Raw genomic sequence first — 21,436 nt, forward strand, 5'->3', positions numbered from 1 at the left:
TCTTGCTTAAAGGCACATTTAGTTTTGTGTTTTTTTCATATTGCGGAGTTTGTTGAGTACCCCATGGCACTTTCCTAGACCACTACAAGTAAACGACAAGTATGGTACTAGAGATTTTTGTATTGCAAACCTTGACCACATTAACCATGTAAAGTATCAATAGTTGTTTGCTCTTAAGAATAATGGTTATTCAACTAGGAAAACCTAGAAATCTCTTTATAAAGCTAGCCATCCTAACCCTTGATCATTGATTTGCATTATGTTGAGAATGAAATGAAGATATCAATAAAGGGGAGATAAAATAGGGATATTGAAAAGAGCACAATAAAGCAATGAAAACCATTTTTCATTAATCAATGAAATAGTGGAAAACATTGTAATATGCAAAGCAATACAAATTCACTAGAATGGTGGTAGCTCATCTATGAGAAGAGATGTGTTTCTTATGTTCATGTGTAGAAAAACTCATTAAGTAATTTGGGCCCCAAGGAACCTAGTTGATACAACAATTTCTTGAGGTCACAACTTCTACATACAAATTCACTTTGGGGCATTTCTTGGATCAATACAAAGATTATTCTCAGATTTATGTGTCAATCATAAAAATGCATAAAAAATGCTTGAAAAATGCACTAGAAATTTAGGGCTTCCAAACCTACTATAAAATTGACAATCTATGGGATTGTTTCTGAGTTGGTGGCGACTTTGAGTGTCCACTTGAATCCATCGCCCACCTTTAGGAAGAAATGGCCTATATGGCATCAAGTTCCTCAATTAGATGGAGAAACATCCGTTGGATTTGGTTCCTAGTGATCCACTTTCCTTGGTGAATAAGTTGCCCAACTTTGAAACTCTATTAATGAATGAACTAGTGGAATATAAGTATCACATTTGCATTGAGAAGGCCCAAGTCGTTGCTAGGGTTAGTCATTTCCATCATCGTAAATTGAAGGAGGCCCTAGAAATTGAAAAAAGACCCAATAATTTGAATAGAGAGGATGGTTGGAATATTAGTAAAAGTTGCGTCCCCTCCTAGTTTTTAGGCTTCTTTTTGGAATTTATTTTGTTTGTTTGTTTATCTATGTAGGTGTTGAAGTCCTTTTTATAGTATTTGTTGTTGATTTATTCTTCATTAGAGTTTATTTTCTTGATTCTTCATGTTTTTTATGTATTTTATCATCCTGTTCATTCTTAATACCTTTTAGTATTTTAGTTATTTGTTTAATGGGTCTCAACCCCATATTTTATTATTGACTCTGTTTTATTTATTGATTACTTTTCTTTGAATATATATATATATATATATATATATATATATATATATTTCTTTTGACTTGTGTATATTTTTGTTTTATTTTATTTATTTTTAAGTTAGTTTATTTTATTTATTAAATGCTCTTGTCTTGATTAGGGTCTTCACTGGTTTTTATAATTTTTTACTTTCCTCCTTGTTTAAAGTTTGACTTTGTTTTTTTATTATTATTATTTTTTAATAAATTAATTTAAATATTATTTTTCAAAAACTAGCTGTTTAATATAATGGTTACTTATTAATATTTGCTTTTAATAAATTAATAAACTAATATCATAATTTAAATATTATTTTTCGAAAACTAGTAATATTTGGTTTTATTAATATAGTCGTTACTTATTAATATTTTTTAATAAATTAATATCATTATTTAAATATTATTTTTCAAAAACTAGCTTTTTAATATAGCCGCTACTTAATAATATTTGTTTTTAATATATTGATAAATTAATATCAATATTTAAACATTATTGTTCAAATATAGTGGTTACTTGAAATTATGTTTCTACATTGTTCTTTATCTAGGCCTTTGCCATGGTTTGCCTCTTTATATGGTCTTGATAATGAACCACACTTGTTGGTTCAAAACACGTCGGCCAAAAATTTCTCTTATGTGATTTTTACCGAAAGACTTTGCTTAATTCATTATGGATCATAGAAGCTTGAATACAGAAAAAATCATCAATCATATCTCTGTTCCAATAGTCGCAACAACCTTAGCTCTTTGCTCGCAGTACATCGACTCCTCCCCCTCCTCCTTCGCCTATTGACCAGGTTGTTGCCTTTCAGGCATGAGTAAACGCCCTCTCAAGCAGTCCTCGAAGCAAGGAAGGACAGTCAAACTTTGTGAAGAAATCAGACTCCATGCCCTCAATGGCTCTTCCACTCGAGGTGCAACAGAGAACTCTGGCTTTCTCTGAGCAAGGTCTTGTTGGAAAGTTCACAAGAATGTGTACCTCTCCCCGTTCTATGGATGCATGGATAGAAAAAACATGGAAATTGATGATGAAAAGTAATATAAGGCTTAATGCGTGTGGAAATGGTCTTTTTTCTTTCCTGTTTGAACTCAAGGAGGACAAAGATGTGGTCTTTATGAATGGCCCTTATTTTTTTGGATCTCGAGGGATGTATTTAAATAAGTGGTCTTTGGATTTCAATCTCGATGAGGATATTTCGACTATGATCCTTGTCTGGGTCAATCTACCTAGGCTTCCTCTCTCTTGTTGGAGTGATGATTGCTTGAGTGAAATAGGAAATGGTCGCGTTGGGAGATATTTGGACAGGGCTAAACCAAAGGGATCACAATTTGCATGTGCCAAGATCTGCGTGGAGGTTGATCCAGAGAAGGGCTTGCCTTCAAAAATCAACCTCACCTTAGGAGAATGGAAGCACTGTCAAACTCTAGATTACGAGCAAATCCCCTTCAAATGTCGTTTTTGTCACGAGGATGGCTATATCGCAGGGGACTTCAAAAAAGCGTCTGCTAGTAAGGGACTTGATTTTGCAACGGACCAAGGAGAGAAAAAACAAAAACGAAGAGGAAGAAAAGGCAAATCCTCGAGGGACAAGAACCAAATTTCTCAAATGAAAAATGGGGATCCTTCATCATCAAATCAGTTCAAAGTTTTGGAGAATCCCGATGACAATGAGCCAGTGGATACAAACCCTAATCTGAATCAAGGAGCTTTAGGAGAGGAAGCACCCAAAGTAAAGCATGAAGAAGGAGAAATAAAGGAGATCGAGGAGACTCTAAATCAGCAGGAAAATGTTGAACTACTTCATCCAGAGGCGATCCCTATAATTTCACAAATTGCTTCATACCCTATTGTATCCTCACAAACTCATGTTATGCCTTCCTCCTCCGAAATCGAGAATGTTGAAGGTGAACCTCTCATGACAAGACTAATCACTAGAAACAAGGCGCAATCTCTTGATGGTAGTAGTCATGAAACAGAAAGCAACAAAAAAAAAGCAAGTTAGGCCACAACATAAAATAGTGTCAGAAAGAGAGGCATAAGAAAATGGATAACCAGCTAATAATCACAAAAATCTTAAAAGGAAAGGCACCTAAAGGTCAGGAAAGTCTAGAAGGAAAAGGAGGTTCTATGCGAACCCCTCTTAAAAAATGATGAAAGTTTTGTCATGGAATGTAAGGGTTTTGGAAAGCCTCATAAAATCCCCGGCAGTCAAAGATTCGGTGAAACATGAGAAGCCATGGATACTTCTTTTACAGGAAATTAAGCTTGAGGAAAAGGGAGTCTACACGGCAGTGAAGATATTTTGGAGAGAGAGTAGTGGGTTTGCGTAAGAGTCAAAGGGTGCTTCAAGTGATATAGGTATGTTTTGGTCTGAAGCTCATTTCAAGTTAATTGATAGCCTTAAAAACAAACGAAAGGACACTAGTGAGAAAATTTTGGTAATTAATATTTATGCACCAGTTCAATACAGTGATAAAGTGGAATTTTGGAATTCCTTAAATTTTATTAAAGAGAGGAAATGGCATCAAAATTGTATAATGGGGGGAGATTTCAATCTCTCTGAGATCTACAGAGAAGCGTGGAGAAGCTCTCTTAGGGATCCATTCCAAGAATGTATGGAAGATACAATAAGTGAATGGGACTTGGTGGCTATCCCACCCGAAGTTGGGAAATATATTTGGACAAATCATTGTAGTGGAGATAGTCATATAGCTGCCTAATTGGACCGGTTTTTAATTCATAGCAGTTGGTTATTAAAGGGAATAGAATGTAGCTCCTCCATCTTGGTGCATGGAGCATCAAAGCATTGACTGATATCCTTGTTTCTGGATTCTAGGGAAGACCTTGGTCCAATTCCATTTCGATACAACTCATCCTAGCTAAAGGAAGAAGGTGTCATGGACTTAATCAAGTAAGCATGGAGAACCCCTGCCACAGGTTCACCTTTATATGTATGGGAAACAAGGTTAAAACTTGTTAAACAAGCCCTTCGAAAATGGAAAAAGGAATCATATTAGCTCCCTGGGCAGAAGCGACAAGAGCTAATAAAACAATTAGAACACCGAATCCTGATTGAGGATAACATTGTTGAATCATTGCACATTGAAAAAGAAAAATGGCTAACAAAGGAAATCTATGCAGCGAGCAGGCAACAGGAAGAATTATGGTGACTGAAATCTAGAATTTTGTGGCTCCGAGCAGGGGATCAAAACACATCGTTTTTCCATACATGAATTAAGGAACATGGTTAAAGAGATAGCTCCTAAGGAAGACCGGCAATAACCTCCTTCGAGGAGATTAAGTTGGATGCTTTTCGTCACTTCCAAGCCCTCTACCATGAAGGTAGAGACGCTGACATGTCCCAAACTCAAGAATTTCTTCAATGTATATCTCCCATTGTGTCGGACACTAATAATTTGTCTTTGACTAGAGAGATGAAGGAAGTTGAAGTCCAGGATGCAATCTAGAATTTAGATCCAAACAAGGCCCTAGGTCCAGACGGTTTCACCATAAGCTTCTTCATGGCTTTTTGGATCATGATTAAAAAAGATTTGTTAAGAATGTTGAATCATACAACAAGAAAAGAGAAGATCGGTGGGAGCACTAACTCCTCCTTTCTTTCTCTTATTCCCAAAGAGATGAAACCAGTGACTTTATCCCGCTTCTATCCCATCTAGTTATGCAACTTTCCTACAAAATCTTAACAAAGATTATTGCAACCTGACTGAAAAATTTGCTTCCGACATTTATCTCAGATAACCAGGGTGGTTTCATGCAAAACAAGAAAATCTTGGACAATATAATTTTGGTCCAAGAAGGAATACACTCAAGAAAGGAAGTTGGAGAGTCAGGCATTGTGATCAAACTGGGTATGGAAAATACCTTTGACTGGGTAAGGCACTCATTCCTCTATTCAATGCTTTTGGATTTAGTAATGAGGTTATCTGATGGATTAAAGTTTGCATTGGTTCTCCTTGCATTGTACCCCTAGTCAATAATTGACCTTCTTCCTTCTTTGTTGCATCTCAAGGCCTTAGGAAGGGCCAGCTTCTGTCTCCTCTTCTTTATATTATAAAGGTCAAAAGTTTGAGTAGACACCTAGAGAAAGCTAGACAGGTAGGAAAATTGATAGGGCTGAATATAGCACGAAACGTTAAGGGAGTGAATCACTCTCAATTTTCAGATGATACCTTGTTGTTGGGAGGAGCCTTCAAAATGATAGTGGGTTGCTTCAAAAATATTCTAGATTCATATCTATGTCTATCTGGGGGATGATTAATAAAATGAAATGTCATGTTTATGGGTGGAATTGTTCAAAATCCACATTGGTGGAGATATCAAGGATTTTAGAATTTCCAACATCTTTAGAATGGATATCTTTCAGGTATCTTGGAATCCCCTTCTCTTTGGGATCTTCTAATGCAGATGATCAGGAAGAGGTTTTAAAAAAATAAGAAAAACAATACAATCATGGGGACCACAATGGTTAAATGTGCCAGGAAACATTGTATTAATAAAATTTGTTATGTCCTCTCTTCTAGTCTATATTGGATCAAGACTGCTTGCACCCAAACTAATAATCAACCAGATTAGTGGTTTACTGTAGAAGTTCCTTTGGCGGGAGGGGGCGGGTTGAGGGAACAATGAAATTAAATTCCATCTAGTGAATTGGGAATTCGTCTATCTACCTAAAAAAGTGGGAGGGATAGCAATTAAAGATCTTGAACTTATGAACTTAGTATTGGGATCCAAAATTGTGTGGAGGCTTCTTTCATAGCCAAAAGAATTGTGTAAGTTGGCATTCATTTGAAAATATTTGTACAAATATTGACCGCTCTAACCTAAAAAGGAATCTTGGCCATGTTACCCACCACTACTGGGTGACACCCATAGGAGAAATTTTCTCCTGGCTTTATCTTCAACCAACAACCCCTTGTAGCCACCAGATAGCTCAATGTGCCACCATTCTCCACCACCTGAGCCAACCATTATGCGCCCTCGCCCTTATGCTATGATTGTATATTTGAAGGTTGACCTTCCAATCTCGAAGGTATAGTGCTTGATTATGTAATTAGGTATATTTTCTTACTTATCATAAAATCATCTGGACATGGATTAGTGGGAGGATTCAGCGTAAAAAATGGGCTTGGTCTGTACTATTGTCCCCTTGTCCAACTTGGTGGTTAGTCTTCTATCTCGATACCATGGGATCTCCTCTATTGGCTACTAGCTTAAGGAGTGGCACTACATGGGAAACCCTGATTTTGGTTGCGTGGTCCCACTTTCTGAATCCACATACATCACTCCCTCTTGGACTCATTTTAACCCTTTTTCACATATTTCCCATATAGGTCAACATTTTTCCATTGGGTCCATAAGGAGTTAGCCTCCCCCTCCCCTTGTCCACACTTTGGGTCGAGCTTGAAATGATGCCCCAGAGGTTGATGCAGTTAAAAAGAAAGTTAAAATCATAATTTGGCCACTTACAACAGGGAATATACCATAAAATGCAAAAGATGGTCAGGATATGAAAATTTAGCACGTGGGAAAAAGCCAAGCATAAGCTCTACCCCTTATCATTATGGCCATCACCTTAGTTCTTAGGGCCCCTTGCATCATTAAGGAACCTATGATTGTCCCAACCCTTGGTCAGTGATGATCTACCCAACCTTAAAGGGGGTATTCATTGTTTTATCATATGCATCATGCTCTCCTTCCTTGGATCTCCAAGTAGTAGAAGGAAAGAAAAATTAGTAAAAGGAAGAAGGTATATGAAGAAGGGTGGAAAAACAAAGGTTGAAGTAAATATCAGGGGCTTCTCTCATCATAGTTATCGTTGTAGCATGACATGTGGCTTGGAGTCTTTCTTGTTACCCCCTTCCATTCCACCATCATTTCATGTGACACCTACAATTTGATGGATATACCATGGACCTATCACTCCCTTATAGGTTGAAACCACCTAATAGGGTCCTCTAATAACCTCCTTCTTGTGCTTGGGAACACCTATACATTCTAAGGCCCATTTGGAAGGGCATGCCATTATGAAGTGTCCACTTCATCCCCTGATTTGTAAGCTTATTTACTCGATTGCACTAATGAATTATTGTACTGAAAGGTGAGGAGATGCATTGGATCTTATACAGGATTGCAGGGGGGGTTTTGCCTGGGGTTTGGCCTCCCTATACGAGATCTAAGCCATCCAGAGGGTCATGATGGCACTTGTAGGGTGAGCATTGAGAGCCATGGGCCTCCTCCACAGCATAGCATGGATTGCCACAACATGGGACTCTTCAACACTACATTTGGTTTTCTCATTCCCCACTCATGCAGAGATGATGATGTACTTGAACCATATTGCCTAGCCAGCCACATGCTTGCACTAGACATTTGGCATATCATACAGGGCCTAGATGAGGTTTTGTCTCACCTAGGGAGACATGGGAGGGTTGTATTATCATTCTAGCCCTAATGGATGGAGTATTGACATATTGACCCACTTGGAGACCATGAGACCCATTCACTGTGCCCCACAACCACTTGGGAGCACCACAGATGTTTTTCATGTAAACCAAGGGGCCAACCCCTTGGTCATCTTCATAAGAGCCTTCCTCTTTGATTTGGCACATGGAGGACTTGTCTAGGCTTTCCAACGACCCATTTGCACTATTATTCTATCATTTTGGCCCTCTTCAGAGACTTATCATTTATCATTGGAGCTATGGAGCTATTTGGTGGGCTTGTCACTAATAGATTCATTATTTTGCATATTAGAGTCATTTTAAGGGCTCAATAGTCTAATTTGACCAATTTTAGTTGTTAAAGGCTCATATAAATACAAGTGAGGCCTCATTTGTAAATCATCATCACTTGGGATTTTCACTAGCTCTTCTTGAGAATTTCAACCTACAATTTGTGGAGTGATTTGGATGGAATAAATGCATTTTGACATTTGGAAATCTTTGCTATCTTTTCTTGGAGCTTCTTGTTGCAATATTGTGGATGGATATATTCTTCATTGTCTTGTAAGTGCCCTTTTAATGTTATATTTCTGAAATAATGATTGTCTAATGCATGAAATTTCTTTCTTATGGTTATTATTGTGCCCTAATTCATGAAAAAATGTTTTAGGCCTTGATGTTATTGGAAAATTTTGCATGTGTTACTCATAAGATGATGAATGAATGAATGTTCCTAGGGGATCATTTGCATGTGCATCCTTGAAAATCCATAATATTTGCCATCGAAGTATAAATGTCTAAAGTTGTTGTGTAATTGCATCCATAGATAGTGAAGTTGCTACTTTAGGCCTCCTTGAACCACGGAGGTGACAAAGTTAGGATTCTTTTGTCTCCAGTCCTCAATAGCCAGGCACCGGCCTTAAATCCTAGTTTGATCACATCAAATTTCTTATTTTCTCTCCCTTTCCTATTTTATGCCCTAACCGCAGAGGGTCACCTAGGGCAGAGTGTGAATTACATCATGATGGTCATCTTAAAGTGTTCATTGGCAAGCTATTGCATTGAGGTTTTCTCTAGGTGCCCTCCAATTTTGAAGCAAATCCTATGGCTAGATTTGGAGAAAATTCAAGCCCTAGCTCCAACATCATTTCCTTCCCCTAGGCTTCTTTGGTTAGTGGATTTTCTTGGGTCATTTGTTCCTAAAACTCATTAGAATTTAATCATTCGTTGACCCTTGTCATCCTTGCTTGATTGAGGCATATTATTCTCATTGAAATTTGCAAACCCTAGGCCTTGCTCGGATCCTCTTAGGCCTCCCTTATGGTCCCAAAACTTCATATGCTTGTTATCTCACAAGACCATAAGAGAAGCCTTTCTCTCTCTTTAGGAAGCCTTGATCTGGGAGTATCATTCATATTGACTATTCTTCCTTCCTAGGTTTTAGGCCTCCTCCCATAATCCTTTTGGTGGAGAGCCTTTATCTTGCTTTTGAAGCAAATAAGCCATTATCTGAGCCTCTCATTGAATGGGTTGTTGAAATCACATTGTATATTGTTATTGACCTTACCTTTCTGATTTCCTTCATACCAAGACTCCTCCCATCAATGAAAGTTTGTTAAGAGCAGGGGACATTGACTAAGGTGGCAGTGGGTGCTTGCCTCATTGTTGTTGCTTGGTTAGTAGTAGTCCCTTGGGAGCCCCTCCTAGGACCCCTACTAGATTGTGTGGTAACATTTTTGGTGTCATTGCTGGGGAAACAAGACATGTGTCTAGTTCCCATATGAAATTATTGAAATACCTTTTGGCAACTCCATTAGAAGAACGAAGCCCTAGTTCTTCGTTGAATTCCAAAGTCAATGCTTGTAGGGTGAAGCAAGCATCTCTTTAGGCACCTTTGAATTCACCCTAACGATTCCTACATGACTGATATGCATAACTTAATAGGATTTATTTCTTTGATGATTTCCCTACCTTGGACATCATTCACATTCCTCGATACTCTGAGCATCTCACTTGAACTATCATACGTGGGGTGCCCAAGTTTGATGGTCATCCACTATTTGTAGTTGATCATGTGGCAAGATTTGCTACATATGCCTCAAAATTTGAATTGAATCATCATGTGTCCTCATGATTCTATTTATGAGATCCCTCCATGGTCATAATTCATGGTTACGTAATTGCAAACCTAAGAGTATCTCATCTATTGAAGCGTTCTTTGATGGATTTCTTAAACATTTTTCGGCATGCCAACCATCCGATATTCAAAGGGAATCCTTCATTGAACATCATGAATGTCTAGAGAAAAATGGTCCCGCTCCCTCTTTGAATTTTGATATCAATGATTACTTACATATTGAAGAAGGGAAATGGGAAGTTCATGGGCAAAGAAAAACCTCTTTCATTTTTTACACAGATTTCATGGTTTGGGAGAAATGTCGAAAACATCATTGGCCTTAGGAGGATTGATGCACTTCTGGAGTGACCTTGGGAAAATAAATATTTCACCTAGTTGGGATGTTCAAATGACTTGCTTGATGATTCAAATGATATCTAGACAGAGATAGATTTCCAATGAGCTATCATGAGCTCAATTTGGAGCTGAGGAAGACCTTCGAAAGTTGACTGCAACAGCACGCTGCATTTAGGCAGCCTCATTTTGCACATTTTGACCAGTCTTGGGAGATTTGACTTTTTACAAGGAAAATGAACTCCAAATTTAAAAATTCAAGATGTTCAGGAAATTAGACTCAACAATATTTCCAACGAGCTATCACATGCCCAATTTGGACACCTGGAAGGCCTTCAAAAGTCGTCTTCAAAAAGGCGTTGCGCATCAGAGGGTCAGCGCTGCGCATCAGGCAGTTTTCTCCAGTGTAAATTTACACTGGTGCTGCGCATCAGAGAGGCGCTGTGCATTGGGCTCAGTGCGCTGCGCATTGGCCAGTAATGCCTCAAAACCCTCAAACTTCACCTCTAATCACTCTCATTGTTGCATTTCTCCTCCAAGCAAGTAAGTAACCTCTCTTTTGATCTCACATAGGGTTTTTATGCTTTGATGGTGGTTTTAGCATCCTAAAATTCAAAACCCTAGTTGCTTCTACTTGATTTCTCATCTTTTCAAGCTCTTGTCACTTGTCTTCATTTTCCCATAATTATTTGCCCTAAATTCACTTTTAAATCCCATCTCACTTAACCCATATCCCCTCACCCTACTTCCCTATAAAAATTAATCCCTTCACCAAACCCTAAACCCCTTCCCATCAAACCTTAGCTCCTTGTAAACCCACCTACCCTCTCATTTCATCTCACCACTATTTTCCCTCTTATAAAATCTTTTCATACTCATCTTTTCCTTACATTCCTTCTTATAAAAGCTCTTCATACTCATCTTTTACATAACTATCCATCATTCATTAAATCATCCCAAAAAGACAAAAATGGAGTGAGACAATGAGTTTGAATATGAAGAAGACACCCTAATGATCGAGAGATATGGCTTGAAAGGGTAAATATCCACCTTGAGGGCCTTCTGAAGAAAGCAAATAAAGACAACAAGATGCTAAGGCATATGGCACATCATTATTTGACCCAGAATTGAGTTTGCAACAAGAGGATCAAGCACCTTAAGGCAAGACTAAGGAGGGCCTTAAAAGGAAAAAAGAAGGATGAAAAGCTCAACATTTTGGCTGATGTGACTTTAGCCCAACTAAGTAACCCATGATGCATCTTTGAGCCAAAATTGGGAAAATTTTGAAACAATTTTGTCATTTTCCAATTTTTGAATTAGGCAACACAGGAAATTCCGGCTGATGCGTAACGCCAGTTGAATTGGTGCATCCTCTTAACAAATGGCTTGTATATTTGGATTCAACATCAAAAAATAAGCAAACCCATAAAGTTTCATCAATTTTGGAGAAGATCTTGGCCACCAAAAGGGCAAAAAACACTCAAAAAGTGCCCTCTCTACCACTTTTTGGACACACAGGAACCAGTCTTGGGAGAATCCACTTTTGAGGGGGAAAATGACCTCCAAATCAGAAAATTAAAAGTGTTCCAGAAACTAGACAGGTAGGGCTTTCCAACAAGCTATCTTGGGCCTGATTTGGATGAGTGTAAGGCCTCCAAAAGAAGCCTTGAAGTGGCACTGCGCATGAGGCAAATTTTTGTCAATTTTGCCTAAAACTCATAATTTCACCCAGTTTGACTACCAGTTGACTTTTTCTCTTCTCCTTGGTAAATTTGTGATGGTAAATAATGTAATATGATGTAAATTTGATGTAAAATGACATGAGGGGGTAGTTACATAAATGAAAAGTGGTTTAAAACTGAATGTATCAGTTTCCTTGGTTTTAGAGGCAAGTTGTTCCACTGCCTATTTTCTTGTTCCCACTTTAGATATGGTTGAAACAGTCCCTTATCTCTTGGATTCAACCCCTGATGGATAGCACAGGTGGTTTGGATGTCTATATCATGTGTTTTTTCAGTCATTTGTAGAGGTTGGACTCTTGTGGATGCTTTGAGCTTCATTGTAAATCACTTCTATAGTTTGGCAAGGAAATGAACCAGGGTTTTGCAGCATTTTATGGGATTCTTGTGGTAATGTGTCTTGGCATTGTTTATTCCTCTGTTATTTAGTTTCTCTTATGTGTATATGTTCCAACATATATTTCTTTCTTCATAACTAAATGAATCAAGATAAATAGGTGGAATCCATTGATATTCAGTGCTCTGCCTTGAGGATACATTTAGTTTTTAATGTTTTCTGTTGTTTGAAGAGGACTCATGAACCTTGCATGCTCTCTCCAACTCCTCAATAGTCTTAGACTTACCATCACACTCAATTCAAAGTTCCGAAACACCCACCTACCTCGCCCCACAAAACCTCCTGCAAATCTGAGTTGATTTCCCGGACCCAAAGCTGCCTTCTTCATTTGATCTAGCAACCAACCATAAAAATCAAACAAAATATTCTAACCTAATATACCTAGCCTAAAATGAGCATTTATTTTCAGTCATCTCAAGCCCTAGTTTCCATATTCTAATTGAGATTAACACGGAGAGAGCCCTCTCCCAACCTGGTAGGGCTAGCTACCAGGTTAAGCATGGTTTGATGTTACCCTAGACCTGCCTTCCTTCAGCCTGAGGTAGTTTTAGGCACTAACATAGTGGCGACTCCACTGGGGAATGTAGCTTTATGTTCCTCAGCAAAATGTATCAAGTTTAGATCTGATTGTTGATGGTGGACAACGATCAGACACAGCAAGGCTGAAATCATTCACCTGGTGACTCCAAATCAGTTTCGACATCAAATCCGAGGACTCCATTGGAGGATGAACCTGACCAGCAGAAACATGAAAGGAAAATATGGAAAGATCAGGTATGAAAATTGGAATTTCATCAAAGACATTATGTTCCTTGTTATAAATTATTTCTTCTCTTTTCCCGAGAATGTCAAGAAGGCTTTACAAAGTATATTGTATTCAAGGAAAGATCCTAGATCTGCATTTGATTCTTTCCCTTTGAAGATTGCAAATACCAAATATTCGCACGCCTTTGATCTTGATCAAGACCCTTCTTTTGAATCTTATGATGACCATCTTCAAATTGATGAGCCTCAAGAGACAAAGACTGATTCTACACCTTCTGTACATATTCCTATACCTTGTAAAATTCCAGATAGATACAAGCCTCTGATTTTACCTCCTATATCCCATGCTTTCCCTAAAAATCATTACCTATATCTACCAAGATTTGATGGTGAATGTGACAACATCACTGCTGAGAGACATGTACTATATTTTGAGTATTTTCATGACCTTTTTGAAGTTGATGAAGAGGATGTCAGTGTTAGCCTTTTGCTCTTTCTTTGCAAGGCAAAGTCAAGGGTTGGTTCAAAACCCTGCCTGATGCAAGCATCTCAGATTTCTAGCAGTTCGTTAAAGTTTTCCTCGACAGGTGGGTGGTCAGATAGAACCCTTTCTTGATTATAGAAGAGTATAACCAGCTGAAAAGATTGCGAGGGGAGACAGTACAATAGCTTTCTGCCAGGTTTAACCAAGTCTATTTTTCAATGCCGTTTAATATAAGACCTCCTCTTGGATCTGCTCTCTTGCACTACCCGGATGCCTTTGATCCGAAAATGGAGTTTCAGCTGAGAGAAAGGAACCTTGCAACACTTGAAGAGATGCAAAACAGTGCAGTAGATGTAGAGGCTAATTTGTTGATCAGAAGGGCAAAGTTGAAGGAAGAAGAGATGAAGAACATAGATCCAAAGGAATCGACATCTTTAGAGGTAAAGCTCGACATTTTGGTAAGTGCACTGGAAGAGATGATGCAAAGGATCACCACAATGAATGAGTATAATGTTCAAGACCATGGCTCGTTGATTGAAGAAGAACAAGTGCCTGATCCAAAACATTTTCTTTCTTATCCTAGTTGGCATAGACCTAATAATGATTGTTTTGTAGATCATCTTGGAGAAGAGAGATCTGTTGATATGACATGTATGCTTGATGATGTCTTTTTAACTGATGATTTGCCTCAGTTTGATCAGTATGATGATGATTATGTTGTCCAAACAGAAGCTAATCTTGTAGACAAATCAACAGTTGGTTTGTGGAAGGAGGAAGTCCACTTTAAGCAGCTCGAATACAGTGATCAGCCGATGCATATCAGCTATGGAAGTGAGGAGGAAAGTGCAACAAATTTTGAAGTAAGTGAAGGATCTTTTCCTTTTTGTTTTGCTTCATTTCAGATCATCAGAGACAACTTTCATGCAATCAGAAATCAATCGTCGATAAGTTTCGATCTGGACCATCTTGAGGGCAATGAAATCCTTGTTCAAGACTTCTCATATCCAGATTTTCAGCCCTCAAATGCCATTGAATGTCAGGTTGCAAATGAAGACTCAGAAGCTGGAACATATGATCAAATGATGCAAGATGATTCGATACCATTCTGTTTTGAATCATTTCAGTTTTTGAAGGGAAATTTACATAATATATCTTCAATAAAGGATGAGCAGCCTATAGAAAATCATGCCATCACATTGGAACCAATTGAAAATGGGTTGCAACAGTCTTTTCTAGTTTTTCACGATCCAATAGCTGATGTGTTGGATGATGTCTGTAGTCAAAGTCCTTCTCAACTAGCTAACTGTGAGATTGAAACAAGTATTGATAAAAACTTGATCCGGCAACCAGTTTCTTTGTCATTTTTAGTAGGAATCTTGTCATAAAGCTCAAATGAAAGTTTGCATTCATGGTATGAGGAGAATAAAAGTAATCCATCGGATGAGCTAAGTCCTAGTGCACATGAATTTCAATATTCTTATCCAGTATTTTTGGAGTCGGATAGAGAATCCATATTATTCAATGGATCTATTTACAAGTTTTCATGGAAGTTTCCTTTTAATATTTCTCTCTTGTTGTTCATAAGAAAGCGCTTGCGGAGAATTCAAACAGCAGCTAGAATGCTTACTTGGCTGCATTGGTTGTTTCATTTCACATGATCAGGTGATGAATGAAACAGTTAGAGTAGGTTTTATTGAATAAGCTCCATTTTGAGCATATTTTCTAGTTTTTTCAGTTGTGTTTTAGTATTGAGTTAGTTTCAAGTCAATTTGTGTCTTTGAGTCGTCAGTTTTTAGTCATCCATTTCAGTTTGTGTTTTTGACTCCTTGCCCAATGGATAAGGCTACTTGGTCTACTGTGTTCTTGGCACCTCCAAGGAGCTACCATCCCCAATGGAGCCAATGTTAGTGTCAGTCTTTGAAACCTTCCACCAGTGATCAAATATGCTCTTACAAAGTGGTCTTAGGGTGTCAAAGTCAAATTTTGTCATTTCAGTGAGTCTTCAAGTAAAATTTGGTCACTAGGTATTAGGTCTAGGGTTTGTTTTCACTCCTTCCAAAGTTTTCCAAGTGTCGGTCCATGTCACCATTCAGCTTAGTGTACCATCATTCAAAGAGTTTTCATCATCATTTCAGGTTCCAATGGGTCATTTTACACCTTATTCGTGCTTCAGTTGTACTTAGGTAAGGCCCATTTCCCTCTCTTAGGGTTTTGAAGGTAATTTTTCTTGGATGGCCAAATCATCAACAAAACTTGTATCCTGATGCTCATATACCTTCCTCTATACTTAATATACCTTCTTAAATGCTTCCTATCACTCATATCGCTCAAATTCATCATTTTCCCACAAACCTTAGTTTATTGGTACAATTTGACAATTTTCTAGGCTAGGCCTGTGTTTTGCCCTTTTGGACCCCTTCCTCTCACTCAATCTTTTAAATTCCACTTTCCACTACTTCCTAACATCCCTCCCTACTTCCCAAAATTTTCTCAATAATCTAGAAGCCCCTCATCCCCTTCATTTTCCTTCATTTCTACAAATCCCCTATTCCTCATAGCGGGATAGGTTTTCTTAAAACTATGTTTTTGAGCAATAAAAGATGAATTTGACAAAAGTTAGAGAGGTTTTTGTCCATCATTTGCCCAAGAAGAAAAACCTCTTTCGTGTTTTACACAAGTTTCATGGTTTGGGCGAAATTTCAGAAACATCATTGGCCTCAGGAGGATTGATGCACTTCGGGCGTGACCTTGGGAAAATCAATATTTCACCTAGCTGGGATGTTCAAATGACTTGCTTGATGATTTAAATGATATCTAGATAGAGATATATTTCCAATGAGCTATCATGAGCTCAATTTGGAGTTGAGGAAGACTTTCAAACGTTGACTGCAACAGCACTCTGCATTTAGGCAACCTCATTTTGCACATTTTGACCAGTCTTGGGAGATTTGACTTTTGACAATGCAAATGAACTCCAAATTTAAAAAATCAAGATGTTCTGGAAAGTAGATTTGACAAGATTTCCAACGAGCTATCACAAACCCAATTTGGACATTGGGAAGGCCTTCAAAAGTCATCTACAAAAATACATTGCGCATAAGAGGGTCGGCACTACGCATCAGAGAGGTGCTGCACATCAGGCAGTTTCCTCCAGTGTAAATTTACACTGGCAATGCACATCAAAGAGGCGTTGCGCATCTGAGAGGCGCTGTGCATTGGGCTCAGTGCACTGTGCATTGGCCAGTAACACCACAAATCCCTCAAACTTCACCTCTAATCACTCTCATTGCTGCATTTCTCCTCCAAGCAAGTAAGTAACCTCTCTTTTGATCTCACATAGGGTTTTTATGCTTTGATGGTGGTTTTAGCATCCTAAAATTCAAAACCCTAGTTTCTTCTACTTGATTTCTCATCTTTTAAAGCTCTTGTCACTTCTCTTCATTTTCCCATAATTATTTGCCCTAAATTCACTTTTAAATCCAATCTCACTTAACCCATATCCCCTCACCCTACTTCCCTACAAAAATTAATCCCTTCACCAAACCCTAAACCCCTTCCCATCAAACCTTAGCTCCTCGTAAACCCACCTACCCTCTCATTTCATCTCACCACTATTTTCCCTCTTATAAAATCTTTTCATACTCATCTTGTCTTTACATTCCTTCTTATAAAAGCTCTTCATACTCATCTTTTACATAACTGTCCATCATTCATTAAATCATCCCAAAAAGACAAAAATGGAGTGAGATAGTGAGCTTGAATATGAAGAATACACCCTAATGATCGAGAGATATGGATTGAAAGGGTAAATATCCACCTTGAGGGCCTTCTTAAGAAAGCAAATAAAGACAACAAGATGCTAAGGCATATGGCACATCATTATTTGACCCAGAATCGAGTTTGCAACAAGAGGATCAAGCACCTTAAGGCAAGACTAAGGAGGGCCTTCAAAAGCAAAAAGAAGGACAAAAAGCTAAAAATTTTGGCTGATGTGACTTTATTCCAACTAAGTAACCCATGATGCAGCTTTGAGCCAAAATTGGGCAAATTTTGAAACAATTTTGTCATTTTCCAATTTTTGAATTAGGCAACACAGGAAATTCCGGCTGATGCGCAACGCCACCGGCACTGCACATTGAATTGGTGCATCCTCTTGACAAATGGCTTGTAGATTTGGATTCAGCATCAAAAAATAAGCAAACCTAGAAAGTTTCATCAATTTTGGAGAAGATTTTGGCCACCAAAAGGGCAAAAAACACTCAAAAAGTGCCCTCTCTGCCACTTTTTGGACACACAGGAACCAGTCTTGGGAGAATCCACGTTTGAGGGGAAAATGACCTCCAAATCAGAAAATTCAAAGTGTTCCAGAAACTAGATAGGCAGGGATTTCTAACAAGATATCTTGGGCCTGCTTGGGGTGAGTGGAAGGCCTCCAAAAGCAGCCTTGAAGTGGTGCTATGCATCAGGCTCAGGGCGCTGCGCATCAAGCAAATTTTTGTCAATTTTGCCTAAAACTTAGAGTTTCACCCAGTTTGACTACCAGTTGATTTTTTCTCTTCTCCTTAGTAAATTTGTGATGGTAAATGATGTAATATGATGTAAATTTGATGTACAATGACATGAGGGGGTAGATACATCAATGAAAAGTGGTTTAAAACTAAATGTATCAGCTTCCTTGGTTTTAGAGGCAAGCTGTTCCACTCCCTATTTTCTTGTTCCCAGTTTAGATATGGTTGAAACAATCCCTTATCTCTTGGATTCGACCCCTGATGGATAGCACAGGTGGTTTGGATGTCTATATCATGTGCTTTTTCAGTCATTTGTAGAGGTTGGACTCTTGTGGATGCTTTGAGCTTCATTGTAAATCACTTCTGTAGTTTGGCAAGGAAATGAACCAGGGTTTTGCAGCATTTTGTGGGATTCTTGTGGTAATGTGTCTTGGCATTGTTTATTCCTCTGTTATTTAGTTTCTCTTATGTGTATATGTTCCAGCATCTATTTCTTTCTTCATAACTAAATGAATCAAGATAAATAGGTGGAATCCATTGATATTCAGTGCTCTACCTTGAAGATACATTTAGTTTTTAATGTTTTCTGTTGTTTGAAGAGGACTCATGAACCTTGCATGCCCTCTCCAACTCCTCACTGGTCCTAGACTTATCATCACACTCAATTCAAAGTTCCAAAACACCTACCTACCTTACCCCACAGAACCTCCTGCAAATCTGAGTTGATTTCCTAGACCCAAAGCTGCCTTCTTCATTTGATCCAGCAACCAACCATCAAAATCGAACAAAATCTTCTAACCTAATATACCTAGCCTAAAATCAACATTTATTTTCACTCATCTCAAGCCCTATTTTCCATATTCTAATTGAGATTGACAAGGAGAAAGGCCTCTCCCGACTTGGTAGGGCTAGCTACCAGGTTAAGCGTGGTTTGATGTTACCCTAGACCTGCCTTCCTTCAGCCTGAGGTAGTTTTAGGCACTAATACCTACATTGAACAACAGCGGCGAAACGGCTGCACTCTTTTTTTCAATCATGTAGTTTCTAGATTCGGTGTTCCACAGGCTATAGTCACAAATCATGGGTCGCATTTTCACAATCACATGATGATCGAATTAACTACCAAATTAGGATTGTCCCATGATAGTTCTACTCCATATTATCCGCAGGCTAACGGACAAGTTGAGGCAATCAACAAAGTCCTTAAGCGCATGCTGCAGAGAATGATTGGAGTCCATAAACGGAATTGGCATTTAATCCTGTACTCAGCTCTGTGGGCATATAGGACTTCAGTGAGAAATGCGACTGGATTTACGCCCTTTCAGTTGGTGTATGGTCTGGAAGCAGTCTTACCCATTTAGTGCGAAATCTCATCCCTCAAGCTTGCAATCGATCTGCTTCCTGAAACTTCTAAAGAAGAGGCTCGTTTCTTGGAATTAATCCATCTGGATGAAACCCATCGTGATGCCACGTTGGCTAATGAAGCACATAAGAAATGCATCAAGGCATAATATGACAAAAATGTTAAGCCTCGTGTCTTCTCAGAAGGTGACCTGGTCTTGCTTTATGATCAGGATTCTGACAAATTAGGAGCAGGTAAATTTGAACCATTATGGATGGGCCCTTACATTGTTAAATGTGTATTGACAAAAGGAGCCTACGAGCTAGTCGATTATGATGGGATTCCACTGTCGCAACCCCGAAACAGGTTGTATCTTAAACGTTACTATGCTTGATTAAGTGTAGTAAACTCATTGTACATATGCTTTTATTACATTTTTGAGTGTTTTATTTTAGAGTTGTCATTTTGGTTAGGTAATCCACTTCACATTTGTTGCAGATGTCAGAATTTTTGGAACCATTTGTTGGGTATTGCAACGAAGCTAGTCATAGTACGCAGAATCTATCTTCTCTTGGATGCCATTTCACATGGCATGCACCGACTCATTGTCAGGCTAGATTCACAACTTGTCATTCCACAGCTTACTAGCATTTATTCCATTCGGAACCTAGCTATTCATCGCATGTTCCTAAGAGTTAGGATTTTGGAAATACATTTTGATTTCATTCAATATCAACACATTTCCAGAAACTTAAACACATTGACTGATTCATTAGCAAACTATGTGTTAAATAGACATTTGCAGCATTTGTAAAGAAAGCATTTCACATCAACATTTGCATTAGGATTTCATCACTTAACCAAAATAAAACTCCAAAAATAAAAAATAGATAGCTATTTATAGTTTTCACAAAATGTTTTGTGTCCAAGACAAAATCAGTCATCTGACCAAGAAACTTAAAGTAAATGCAGAAAAACATCCTAGACTAGTGATGCTGGTGATAACATGTCACCGCCTGTGCTATCATGCGCAGGAGCCTAGTCCAACGACTCAGTACACTAGTAGTATGGTGTTGTAACCTCAAAGGTAACTCATCGGTCCTGACATCCTGAATGCCGAGAGTGAGGCCCTCGATCTGATCCTGCAGCACTGACAAAGTCTCTGATATATCTCGATCTCGAAGGACAGCCCTCCCTACAGCCTCTCCGGTTGGAACGTCATCTCCTCCTCGTGGATGTGCCACTGTTCGCACTGGTCCAATATCTGCACACACATGAGTTTGTTTAGTCTTAGTAACATCAAAACATTATAAAACTGAAAAAACAAAGATGTGGTCAAATCATTTTACCTATAGCACTCCACTACTCACCAACTGGTAAAGCCAAATCCAGATCGCCTCGGAAATCCATCCCGGTATATGGATACTCCGCAAATACCATCTCCTAGTGGTTGAACCACTCGAAAAAGGCATATGAGAAGGAGATCTGTGATTGGCCAGCATGTCTAGCCATAAGGTCCACCCATCTCTGCATCCGTGGTTCCCTCAGTGCAGGCAATCCTAGTGAAATGTTTGAGGTTGCATCAGTGGAATTCTTTCCAAAGAAAAAGCAGTTAATATGGATCCATAACCAAATTTCTTGGTTCTTCCATTCTTTACTTTGGATAGTTGTTCTTTTATGATAGGAAGGACCACCTCACACCAATTGAACACCTTCGGTTCCAGGAATTCCAAGGCATACTGCATGTAAGATCTTTTCGCTAAATGTAAGGCCACGCTGCTAGCCAATCTAACAAAGGTAAATAGAATGGTCCTCAAAGTTCGATTAGTAACATCCCCGATATTAATCTTACCATCTCTACTGGGTTGAGATTCATCTCTAGTGGAGTGCTATTTTACCTATAGCACTCCACTACTCACCAACTGGTAAAGCCAAATCCGGATCGCCTCAGAAATCCATCCCGGTATATGGATACTCTGC

Source organism: Pinus tabuliformis, chromosome 9, assembly GCF_031772625.1.
Source record: "Pinus tabuliformis cultivar Carrire ecotype Pingquan chromosome 9, CPIR1, whole genome shotgun sequence".
NCBI lineage: Eukaryota > Viridiplantae > Streptophyta > Pinopsida > Pinales > Pinaceae > Pinus > Pinus tabuliformis.